Below are 13271 nucleotides of genomic sequence, written 5' to 3' on the forward strand. Positions count from 1 at the left end.
TGGCTATGCAACCAGGAGCAATTTCGGGTTCAGTGTCTTGCCCAAGGACACTTCCACATGTAACCTAAGGGAGCTGGGGATCGAACCTCCGACCTTCCGATTGAACGACGACCGATTCTACCACAGCCGCCCCTATGGCTGTACAAACAAAGAAAATATCGATGACTACAGATATGACTTCAAAAATAAGTGAAAATCCAAAGAAAAAGAAGGAAGGCAAACAGTCTAAAAAGGAAAGTGATGGGCCTACACAGTAAGATCCCTAACCCGACCTGGAGAGTTTGGAGAGTGGAGAGCATAAACATTTGCAGCTAAAACGACGAGAGCAGGACGTTTAAATCATCAGAAATATATTTTACCATATATTTTAGGCTATGTGGCAAATGCACTAAACTGAAAATGTTTGTCTAGAATTTACATATCTGTGTATAAATATATATATGTCAAAATTAAACAAAATAAAAAAGTGAATGATAATAAATAAATTAATTAATAATAGCAATGGAGAAAAGAAAAGCTGGAACAGGAGGTACCGCCAAAGCGAACCGGATGGAATCAAACAGCCCTGCTCGGCTGCACCTGGAGCATTGTGTACCAGCTGGTTGGTTATATTCTCTGCGGTGTCTGGATATAAATAGCCTATATTGTCGATGTAGATGATTGTTGTCTCGTTGAAGCGCAGGGTGATGACAGATTGAAAAAACATATTCCAAAATAGGCCCATTACATAAGGTAGCCTACAAAAATCGGTTTTACCATAGTGTATTTAATTGAAGGCCCAATATCTGAATTTGCTAAGGTGAATGAACATGTGTGTTTGTGATAAATAATAAAACTGTAAGGTAACAGCAAAGATATCCATGACATAAGATTATTCTTTATTATTGTCATAAATCGGCTCAATGCATGGCACAAAAATGGGGAGGGGGGGTGGTAAGTAAAGTTAAAGTGCCAATTTGATGTTTAATAAAAATAAATAAATAAATAAATAAATAAATAACCTATTTGCAATAGGCACAAGGTGTGAAGTAGCCTACTGCATCACATGTTAAATGTATGGATGAGTGAGAAATATGCTAAAATTGAATGCAGCAAAAAAGTAAAAACAACCTCAAAAAACAATATTATTATTATTATTATTATTATTATTATAAAAAATATATACATTTATCCAAGATATTATAAGATTAAGTCAAATGAATACTGTTTTATACAAACATTATAGTGATATCTAGTGGTCAAAGAAAAAAACAGGACTGCACATGGAACTGGAGGCTAGTCATTTATCTAGCTAAGATCTAATTTATGACTGGGCCTCCAAACAGGCCCAATCAGTCATCTTTTGACCACATGGTGGACAACCACAATGGGTGTTTTGGGTGTCATTCTCTACAATTAGACCTCTGCTTTGCTTTTTGTACAATAATTTCACCTTCACTCATTGAGAGATGCAAATTTCTCAGTGACTCTATTGTTAAAGCCAAGGATGTCTTTAAGAAGTTTCTTCTCCATTGACATTGTGTGACGTGTTCCTGAGGCAGCTCTTGATTCTCTTCAGTGTTGAGAAGCACCTAACTGAGTCAGCAGTAGTCACAGAAGTTGTGATAAGGATGTTCAGCTGAGGCGTCCTGAAGATTATTCGCCATGAAGAGCTGGTCCAGTGCCACAGCACCACTGCAGTTCTTGAAATCATCATTGCTGTACATGAGATGTAGTTTACTTTTCAGCTTGTTCTTGTTCAGCAGTGGGTAAGCCTTCATGGTGGTGTTTAGTGCTGCTTCGGAGAACTGGCTGTTGTACTGTTGGAATTTGTCTCACTGCAGCAGAGTAGCACTGATCAGGTGCTTGGTGAAGGAGGACCTCTTTTACATGGCCCAAGATAGTATCACAAACCTAAATGAATACACTATTTAATACAATATATTAATACTGTAGTGACTGAAACAAACTGAAACAAAGTTGCTTAGAGGCTGAGTGAAGGATGGTAAGGTTTTCAACAGTAACAGGTGGTTTGGTGTCAGTGCCTCCAAGTCATTAGGATCTATAGATGCTTTGGTAATTGGCCTGCTGTTGATGATTGCTTCCACTTCACAAAGAACTGTATGAAGGCCCTCTTCGTCCAGGTTTTGCACATTCAAAGTGGAGTTGAGAACTTTCCTTACTGAGCTTATTAGCCTCTCCCAAGGTCCTCCATGATGCGAGCCAGTTGGAGGGTTAAAGTCCACTTAATTCAACTTTAAAGTACATCATTAATCTGGAACTGATTCCATTGCTCAATGGCTGTTTTCAGCTCACGCTCTGCTCCTATGGAGCGCAGCTCCAGAACTTGACCACGTCTTGCAATAAAATGTCTGAGTGCATTTATGAAGTAATCTGTGTCCAGTGAAGGTGCCAGTCTGATGTGGATTGCTCGTATGGCCAGGCAGGTAAAAATGACACTGTACCTCTTCACGACACTTCGACTCTTCACTTCAAATGGTATGAAATAGTCTACTCTGACTCTCAAATGGTATGAAATAGTCTACTCTGACTCAAGTAAATGGTGGTTCGTCTGGAGTAACCCTTTCAGAAGGTCAGTCTGCCATCTGCTTTGACACTGTCTGAACATTCAATCTCTAACAGAGGACACGCTTAGATAGAATTCTCCGTATGGCTGTAGTGGCACCAGTGATCCAGTACCTCTCCCTTAGTTTGGATTACATGTGGTTATGACCACCATGTCCCACTTCCTGGTGAATATGCTGAAGAATTAGGTCTGAGATGTGGAAATCCTTAGCCCGAATTATGGGATGTTTAGCCTCAGCAGTCATAGAAGACCTGCTCAGCTGACCACCACCTCTCAGGACATCATCTTCAACCAGGGGGCAGAGTTTATAGATGTAGCTACAACCCTTCACACTTTTGCCTTTCTGCAACCTGCGGAGTTCCTCTTCCTTTGGCAGAACTTGATGGTTTCCAGTTCAGCTTTTGCTATCTCCTCTACTGATAGGCAACTTGGAACTATCTCCTTCTTGAATGCATCCATATCCTTCTTCGATGAACAATTTCTTTGTGTTACACCCAAGTTGGACTGTGCAAGAGCCATGCTTAATTTTCTCCTCTTCAGGCAACGTGACAAGAGCCAGCTCTCAAACCTCACGACCCAAGCAACAGACTTTCTCAGATCAGTCCAAGAAGAGAAATAATGCATCATGCGAGTCACAGCATCTGTCTGTCTCCGGCCTGTACAGCATTCACTGCAACAGCTTTCTTGACCTCAGGATCATCTGATAAGAGTTGATGAACATCCCCAGGATTGACAGGCCACTCACACTCTGGTTGAGGAGCAAGTGTGGACCTGACACCCATGTCAAGTTCTTCAAAAATGCATCAACTTTCAAGCCTCTAGAGGCCAAATCAGCAGGGTTGCTTGCAGAGTTGACATCCCTCCACTGGGGGGGTTGTGAAGCCTTGACGATTTCTGAGACACGGTAGGCAACGATGGCTCTAAACCTGGAAGTCTCATTCCTGATGGAATGAAGGACCTATTCACTGTCTGTCCAAAACACAGCTATGCGACTTGCCATGGTGGCAGCGACGAGGTCCATTCGGGGGATGGTGACAGACTTCAAAGGAGCTACTTGTACTTATTTCAGAATTAACTCATTTATGGCTCCTACATTTTTATTATATTAAGTTTTGATGGTATATTTTGGTATTCTTATTCATTTGTGTTCGGGATTTTGTTATTTATTATTTTTTAGTTATCGCGAGGATTATGGAGATTTGGGTCACAATGGATATGGGTGGTGATAATGATAGTTAATACATTCACCTTTTCACCTGTGTGGGAGGGAAAGAGGGCGAGTTGGGTCGTTGTATTTTTTGTTGACCGCATTTCTTTTGATCGCTGTTATTACTTTAAGTATAGCTTGTGCACGTTATAATGACTTGATTCTTTTCATTAATAAATCTTTTTCAAACTTACTTTTGAATCTCAGCGAATCTTTTGTTAGCGCGTCACCGATCATCCAGACTCAACCTCAGCCTCTAAGCGACTTTAAAGTTTGTTTCAGTCGCTACATTTTGTCAACAAAAAAACGGCATAAGACGAAACATCATCATACATCGTGGCGGAGCAAGGATCTTGTGGAAGCGGAGGAAAAGTCAGCAAACATCAGAATTAAATCGTGAAGGTAGGCGCAGGCTTTTCATTATAGCTTTGGGAGACGACGACAAAGCGAACTACAGCCAGGTAAGCCACACCGTGGATGTGCGCATTTACGCTTAATATTAAAGGAAGGAGTGCAACTTGCATATTCACTGCCTGATTAATGATGTTTGAATGTTTGTGAATATCCGCTTTGCCTCTTGGAAATGTCCGCTTCTCTGCTGATGAGGGAATGTGATGCGTGTCAAATGTATCGCCGCTTGCTCCGTGGATCTGTTTCAAATGCATAATGTATTGAAATGAATGAAAAGGAAATTAAAGGAGGGCAATGAGTAAAATAAATGCTGGTGTTTCAAATGTTGAAATGGAGTGTGGAAAAACAGTCACTTAACTCACAGCCAAGGCTTTGGCAAATAAAGTTGAAAAACTCCAACAGGAACGAAAAATCACTGTGAATAAAATTAAAGGGCTCATACCAGAAATGAAAGCACTGATGAAAGGAAAAGAAAATGCCTCACATGTGCGACCTCATTTGAAAAGTTTGATTAAACTGTGTGAAAATACTGAATTGTCACATCACATAATTGTTGAATACAGCAACATATTTAAAGGGGATGTTAAACAATGGCTGAGTGAATCTGAGGAATTGCAAAATGGCACCCTTGGTCAATCTGATTTTTCTGCAGCTAATGAAGGAGCACCTGAACTTCCCATTGTGGATTAACCTGAATTACCAATACAAAATATGTCCATAAATGTGACAAATGAAATGCAAGATGATGTAAAACCAAGCGACAGTGTGTCAAATGTGGGAAGCAAAGCATCTAAATCACAAACATCTTTTGGAGGAAAATCTGCTGTTTCAACTACTTCCTCTGCACGTCTCATAACAGAGGCAGCTTTAATGGCCAGACAAAAATTATTGAAGGCCAAACATGAACTGGAAAAAGAGGAGGAACGGCTAAGGAGGAGGAAGGAGCAGCTTAACATGGCTGAGGATATTGCAGCACACACAGCAAAATTAGATGTTTTGCGAGCTCTGAGCCAATCAGGGGCTGGTCAAATCTGGTCCCTGTAGGAGCTGAGCATTAAGCGATGTCCCTTGGAAACTTGCTCCACAGTCAAAGACGACTCTGATCTTCTTTTGGTAGGGTGATAAACACCATGGTGCGGGATGTACTAGAGCTTGCCATCACTATGTTCCAGTTCACCTGTAGGCACTCTTTCAGCCTAACCTTTGGCAACAACATCATTCATGAAGGCAGTATACTCCTGTGTGATAAGATGTATCCTTCTGAAGCCTCCTCTTCAGGTGCAAAGCACGCTGCTCAACAATTCTCTTGTTGTTCAGCATGCGAAGCTCCTTTTTCCTCAAGGGTAAGTTGATATGGTAATGACCATTAACTTGTTTTACTGAGTTGTTGACCAGCTCCATAAACTTGTGGTCTTCTCTTGACATTCCAGGTTGATCCTCCGCACTGCACTCAGGGAAATCCTGAACTGCTGCCGCCAAAGTTCATCCAAATGCACCACAGACACTCTGTTCACTGAAACTTCTGGCAGCTCACAATCCATTTCATCTCCACTTCCTCCTTTAAGTGGTCCATTTACAGTCCAGCCCACTATTGTCCTGATTACATATGGTCCATCACTGACACTGTGGATGACTTGCAGTGGTTCCAGGGCCTTAGGGACATTTGTCCCTATCAATAATCCAATCCCTGCATCAATTTCAGGCAAATTAACATGTTTTAAATGAGGCCATCCTTGAAGATCCCTTTGTTTCAGGATGTTTCCCCTGTTGACTGGCATGCTCTCCTGTGTGTTTGTTTCAGACAGATCACAGAAGTTACCATACTTTAAACCAGTCACCTCCAGTCCTGACACAATATGGCTGCTCACTACTCTCTCTTGGCCCATGGTCCGTAAGAGAATATTTGCCTTCCTTCCATTGAGGCCAAGCTCATGCATCAGTCCTAAAGTACAGAACACTGCTGTACTTCCTTGGTCCAAGAAGGCATAGGTAGTAACAATCTTACTGCCCTTCTTTGACTTCACTTGCACAATAACTATAGGAAGTTTACGGTCCTGATCACCAGCCCCTGTAAGACCACCAGACACCAGTGTGCGGTCTACTGCCACCTCTGATTTCCTCCCTGCTGGAACAGAGTCATTTACCTTTTCTTTTTGAGTGATGTGAAGTATAGTTGGCAGATGGCTGTTCAACATGAGTCTGGTTCTGCTCGAGGTTTCTGCCTGTTAAGAAGGAAGTTTTTCCTTGCCAATGTGCCGAATGATGCTAAGTGCTACTCATGGCGATTCATGTTGGGCCTCTCTTTAAACAACATTAACAAAGAGTACGGTCTAGACCTGCTCTTGTTGTGAAGTGTCTCGAGATAACTTTTTTTATGATTTGGCACCATACAAATAAAATGTGATTGATTGATTGACTGAGTTGTTCCACTAATTATGTGGTTTTCTGTGTTTATGGCCAGTGTTATTTGTAATGGGCGAGCTATGTATTATATGTTTTTGAATTTTGAATAATTTTAGGGGGGTGAATGTAACAGGGTCGTAAATAACCTGTATCTTTTACAGTTGTTATTCTAATTACACAAAATGTAGCCTACCTGATCTTTTGTGTGTGAATAAGAGGGCCTCAGGGCTTTAGTGTTGTTGTTTATGGCCCCCACTTTTCTGTTTCCTCTTCTTTGGTTTTTGTTTTATATTCGTTTCGCCTTCTCCCCTTTTGTAAAGTTCTCCTGTGGGAAAGCTGAGTGTCAATTGTTTAGCTTAAGTTATTCTCTTATCCATTTTATTATTTATCGTATTGTTTACGTATATTTTTATTTCCTACAATGTTATCATGTCTATTGTTACTTGTGGATGTGTGAATTTATTGTGAATAACCCGTTATTTTCATCTTTATTGTCAGTGAGCTAGCAGACTGTGAGATGTAACAGAGGTTCTGTCTGTCTTTACCAAGTATGCTCTGTATTTTTTTTATCCATGTTTCATGTTATATCAAGAGACCCCTTTTGCAATTCTCCTGTGGGAGAGAGGAGTTGTGAGTTGTTATGTACACTTTGTGAAGGAAATTTTCATGTTAACCTGTTAGATCATATGTTTAAATTTCTTTAATATTATGGAGTTAATAATCATGACATAATCAGCTAAGGTTAATTTTAAGGATATATTTGTCTGCTCCTCTCCAGGGTCTTGTGCATGAATTACTGTTGCTCCTTCTGTCCTCGAGAGATAGTTGGTGGCCTTGTCTGGGCTGAGACCTCCAAGGCCAAGGGTGAACTCTAGATAGTCAGGCGCCTCAGCTAAAGTCATAACAATGACATGTAGCTTTGTCTCAGTGAGAAGGAATTCTATCTGTAATGTATAAAATACACTGTGAACCTTGAGTCTGTGTCAGTCAGTCAGACAGCTGCGTTCTGTGTAGTACTGATCTGGCCCAGCTCGAGTTGTTATTTGCTTTTACTCATCTTTTAATATTCTTCAATTAAATGACATCAAAAGACAACTTTGTTTCCCTAAGAACTTTATTGGTCTCGTCATCAGAAAATTGCCACCACACACTTCAATCCCTTCTTCTATCCATCTAGCCCTCATCCTCAGCATTAAAATAATTTAGTTATATTAATTTAGTCTCTTGTGTGTAGCAGGGACGCTGTTAGTTCATCCCAGCTTCGCTGTGGAGCCGTCGCGGCGCTGACAAAAACAGATACACTGCTGCTTTGCTTCACCCTGTATGTGGCTTAGCTGTCGCCTGCTTGGCTTTGCTACGGCCTGGCTTATGCTGCTGCCTGCTGGGCTTGCTTCTGTTTGGCCTAAACTGCGCTATATAACTGACTGGAGTGGGAATGTATAACCTGTTTACTGTGGGTACTGTCTTTAATCCGCTGTTTTAATACAGTAATTTGATTCATGTGTGGATAAGTGGACTGTAGGGTTAAACTCCCTTTTCTTGTTTTGGTTTTTGATTATTTGATCACCTCACTTGGTTGAATTTAGTTAATTTATTCCGTATTTCTGATTTGTTTATTTCTTTCTATCAACATAGTTTTTCTTGGATTCATTTCTCTTTTGGAATTCTTTTTGTTTAATATCTGTGCTTAATTAATTTGACACTTGATTTGAGTATAGTAGTTTGTCTTCTTCCTTTCATTACTGTTGTGTTTGATTCTGTTTAATTTTGTTGTATTGCTTATTGTTTATGGCAGCATTTTGTTTAGCTTGTTACCTTAATTTGTAAATTGGTGGCTGCCAACTTTAAGTTTAGCATATTCTGCGTTTCATTGTACTTTGGTTCTGTTCTTTTGAGTGTAGCCCTATTAATAGTATTTCCCTTTGTCCCTTTTTCAGTTGCTGAGAGCGAAAGGTTGCGGTCGTGGTGTCATCGGTGGTGGTTTCCCATTCCTGTGTGCTGTGCAACCCCTGGTTTTCTGAGTTTTCATCACTGTGTGTGTGTGTGTGTGGCTGTCACGTGCAATTGGGGTGATTTTCCTGGGATCCCTCTCACTCTTCGGCAATCCATTTTCCACCACCGGTAAGCCTCAGCACTGAAATAGTCCCCGTGTGAATGGTAACATTGTTTGTTGTTCGTTTTTAAAATTCTATTTTTTGTAAGAAACATTGACCTTTTTTTATAAACTGAACCTCGTCTCCTGCTCCATCAGTATAACGAACCTGATTGCCTTATTACTAGTAATTAATTCCTTGGGTGAAACTCCCAAGGTGGCGTGTTGGGCATTAGTTTAGATTTTTCTGATAAGGTAAAACAAAATAACTTAAACAAAATAAGTATTCCTTCAAAAGAGGGTATTTCGCGTTCCTCATGCCACAGATGGATCACTCAGTCATCACAGTACTGCACCAGAAGTGAGAGAGGCTTACTTCAGTGAATTTATTTTTCAGCGTGGGATCACATGACAGTTCTACCAGCTGACTATCTTCGTTGCTTTGCAATGTTGATTGTAAACGGGTTGCGTACCCAGTCATCATTCTAGTGTTTCTCTGGGAAGTAGTTGTTAAACTCACCCTGTAGTTAAGTGAGATGTGCCATTTTCTTTCTTTTTTATTTCTGCACTGTCCAGTTGTTGTGCCTCATGACAAGCCCTGGAACATGTCAATTCTATTTTTGGAAACATGATTTGCCCACAATGAGATCTAATTTGAAATGCATTGATTTTGTCATATTCAAAAATATTGTGCCCCCTCCCTTGCATAGACCACATTTAAAGTGCTTAACTGTTCGAACACATCATCAAGGTAAGCAACTTGTGTGAGCCACACACTGTCACTAAACAGGTAGGCAAGAGGCAAGTTGTTCTCAGAACGGAAGGCTGTGATTTCTGCTCTAAGTTCATAGAAACATGAGAGTATGTGAATTCTTGGCACTCTGATGTATTTCACCACTTTGATGACATCTTTTAATGTTTCATGAAGTACTGGTACTATATCCTTGGCTGTCAGGGCCTCTTGGTGCAAAAAAACAATGATTCCAAGTCACATTAGGTGATTTTTCAAGTATTCTCTTCACCACCCCTGAGTGTTTTCCAGTCATGGAGACAGCGCCATTAGTTGTGATACTGTGACACACATATCCCAGCTTAGGCCCACCAAACCCAAATACAAGTCCACAATACTGAAAATATCCTCTGCAGTTGTAGTGGTAGGAAGATCTCTTTGGTCTTGTCCTTCCCACACATGCCTCACATAAACTAGTAAAACCGCGTGGTTTGCTATGTCTGTTGAGTCATCCATTGGACTACATTTCTTCAATCCGCCTACTAATGGTATCATTCGACAGTGGTATCATTTTTTAGTTTACCCGCTGCAGATTGACCCAGCTCCTCTCTGACCATGCCAATGGCTGCAGATAAGGTCTTTAGCAATGGTGTGGGGCTTCTTGGAACATGAAGAAGTTAGGCACGTTTGTGATGCCTTCAGCTCCTGGTCGCCTTTGCTTATAAAGACAAACGCGTTGAATATTTTCAGAGTTTTTCATTTCTAAGTACCCCTTTATTTATATTTATTTATATATATATATATATATATGTACATGTATAAAATCCCCTCCTTCTCCTTTGACTCTCCTTCACCTGCCTGTGAAAAGCTTTTTGAGAACAAAGGAACTGGTTTTGACTGTGTATTTGATATGTAAGTTTCCTTTGTTTAAAAGGTATTTGAAGTATCCTAAGCAGTTTATGCTTTATTTGTGATGTTTATTTAGTTCCTGTGTTATTAATTAATTCCCTTAATGCTAGATTTATACTTTAATAGTCATGAATATGAATTACTTGTTATATCTTATAATACTAATTATGGTTTGGGTATTATAATGTCTAGTAAGATGTCCTTTGTTACTATTTTCCTTCATCAGAAAACCAGTTTAACAATAAATAATTGGACTGGAACTCCTTGCCTTTGCTCATCTGTTCTGACCGACAATCCACTGAGTTGGTACAACCCCTCACATCAGTCTGTCCAAGGAGAAACAGTGTTCATTTAAAGCAAATATTTTTCATGGTCCTTCGAGCTGGATCTAGACCAATTCAATGGACAGAGCATCATGTCATCTGGGGCGGCTGTGGCTCAGTGGTAGAGTCGCTCCCTCAGGCTACATGTCGAAGTGTCCTTGGGCAAGACACTGAACCCCAAATTGCTCCCGGTGGCATAGCACAGAGCAGCCTCTTTGTATGATTGCATTTTTTAATTTATCATCAACCAGTGAAATAAGACTCTGCTGTGTGATTCAGAGGTACCAGCTTGATCAATGTTTACATACACAGTCTGTGGTTATGTTAATTAACAGTATTCAGAACACTGGGCTGAGGCGGAGTGATGTTGTGCTCTATTTCACCACTCATGGAATGCCCCATCAGATTACTTGAAACTAACTGTTGTATAATAATTAACATCCCTACTTTAGTCTATTGTAGCAGGTTCTCAAACTTTTTGGGGCCAGGGACCCCTTACCAGAGTATGAATGTGATATCTGATTGACAGTTGGGCACTTTACGTAGCAGCCTCTACTATCAGTGTATACATGTGTGTGTGAATGGGTGAATGTGATATGTAGTGTAAAAGCAGCTTTGACAAAGACTAAAAAAGCGCTATATAAGTACAGTCCATTTACCATTTACCACCATTAAATCAAAGGCCAAGCTCTCACAAACCACCTGGATATTGTCACAGTCTGCTCCACTCTGCCAGTCTGCCACACCTCCTCATCAGACCAACTCCCTACACCTGTCTCTGCTCCACTCTACCTGTCAGCCACGCCTCCTCATCAGGCCAACTCTCCACACCTGTGAGAGCCCTGGCTGCATTTAAGCCTGCTCCAGTCTCTGCTTCAGTGCCAGATTGTTCTTGTATTATGCCTGACTTTCCAGCGTTTTTCCCCGGACTGATCACCTGTTGCCGACCTCGTCTGTCCCCGACCTGCCTGCCTCGTCTCTGCCCTGGATATTACCTCAGCCTTCTGTCTTCGACCACGAGTTTCGCCTATTCCCTCCTGGTTACACACCTACTCGGCTCTGTGGCTACACAGCTCACCACTGGACCTGTCTGCCAGCTAGGTAATCCACCTGTTGTTGGCTTTGCCTTCAGGCAGCGACACCAGGCTCACTCCTTCTCAGATCTCGCAGAAGATCACTGTGAGCCAAGACTTTTCACCCTGCCATTGTATAAACTGTTAAAGACTGCAGTGAATAATAAAGGTCATTACCGACTGATATCCCGTCTGCCTGTGCTGCTTTTGGGTCCTCACCATACCCGTTACAGTACAATCTGGCCAGACATGGACCCAGCACACACGGCGATGGATCGCCTGGAGAAGGTAGAGGCGATGCTCCAGCACCACGAGGCGCTGCTACTTTCTAACTCTGCAGATGTTCGACTGGCGGTGGCTAAGCAGGAGCAGGCGTTTACCTCGCTAGCCTCGCAGGTCCAACAGCTCGCCGCAGCTTTTGCCCAAGCTGTCCCTCTGCCCCCGGAACCCGTCCAGCCTCCACCAGCCCCGGCTGCCTCCGCCTCTACCTCTGCCTTCGCTTCGGAGCCTCGTGTGGGGGTTCCTGAACGCTACGCCGGGGACGCGGAGGGTTGCCGCCCGTTCCTCACGAACTGTTCGATCCTGTTCGCTCTCCAGCCCCATACCTTCGCTTCGGAGGACGCCAGGGTGGCGTTCACTGTGAATCATCTGACGGGGCGCGCTCGGCTGTGGGGAACAGCCGAGTGGGAGCGTCGCACTCCAGCCTGCTCCTCTTTTCAAGCCTTCGCTGCTGAGCTTCGTAAAGTGTTTGGAGAAGCTTCCCGAGGGCCGGACGCATCTGGAGGGCTTCTGGGTCTGAACCAAGGGTCGCATTCAGTGGCCGATTACTCCATCAACTTCCGCACCCAGGCTAGCTCCAGTGAGTGGAACCAGGCTGCCCAGTGCGACGCATTCCTGATGGGGCTCGCTGACTACATCAAGGATGAACTAATATCGTATGATCTTCCCACCACTCTCGACGGCATCATCGAGCTGGCTTCCAGCATCGATCGTCGCATTCAAGCGAGACGGCGGGAGAAACATCAGGGGCTAGCGGGACGACGCCAGCCCGCCCCGCCACCAGCGGCTTCCGGGGTATCGATGCTTTCTGGCAGCCGGTCTTCAGGGGAGCCTGAACCCATGCAGGTTGGCCGGGCCAGTTTAACTCCTGAAGAGAGGAAAAGACGCCGCGAGGGGAACCTCTGCCTGTATTGTGGCCAAGCGGGACACTTTATTTCCGGGTGTCCGCTAAAAGGACGGACTCACCAGGAAGGAAGGAGTTCCTGGTGAGTCATACGTCTAGCTCCTCCTCCAGCACACGATCCCTGTGCCAGGTCCGCCTGCTGCTGCCTGAGGGATCCCAGACCCTCGCCACCCTCATTGACTCTGGCTCTGATGCCAACATTATGGATTTTAATCTAGCTCAGCAGCTGGGTGTCGGTCAGATTCCCCTGCCAGCTCCAGTCTCCACCAACGCTCTGGATGGTCGACTTCTGGGAACTGTGACCCACCTGACAGCACCCATACGGATGTTAATTTCCGGGAACCACCATGAAACACTCCAGTTTCACATCCTGC

This window comes from Semicossyphus pulcher, unplaced genomic scaffold (assembly GCF_022749685.1).
Source record: "Semicossyphus pulcher isolate SPU_LCO1_2020_fin unplaced genomic scaffold, fSemPul1.0.p SCAF_1, whole genome shotgun sequence".
Classification (NCBI taxonomy): domain Eukaryota; kingdom Metazoa; phylum Chordata; class Actinopteri; order Labriformes; family Labridae; genus Semicossyphus; species Semicossyphus pulcher.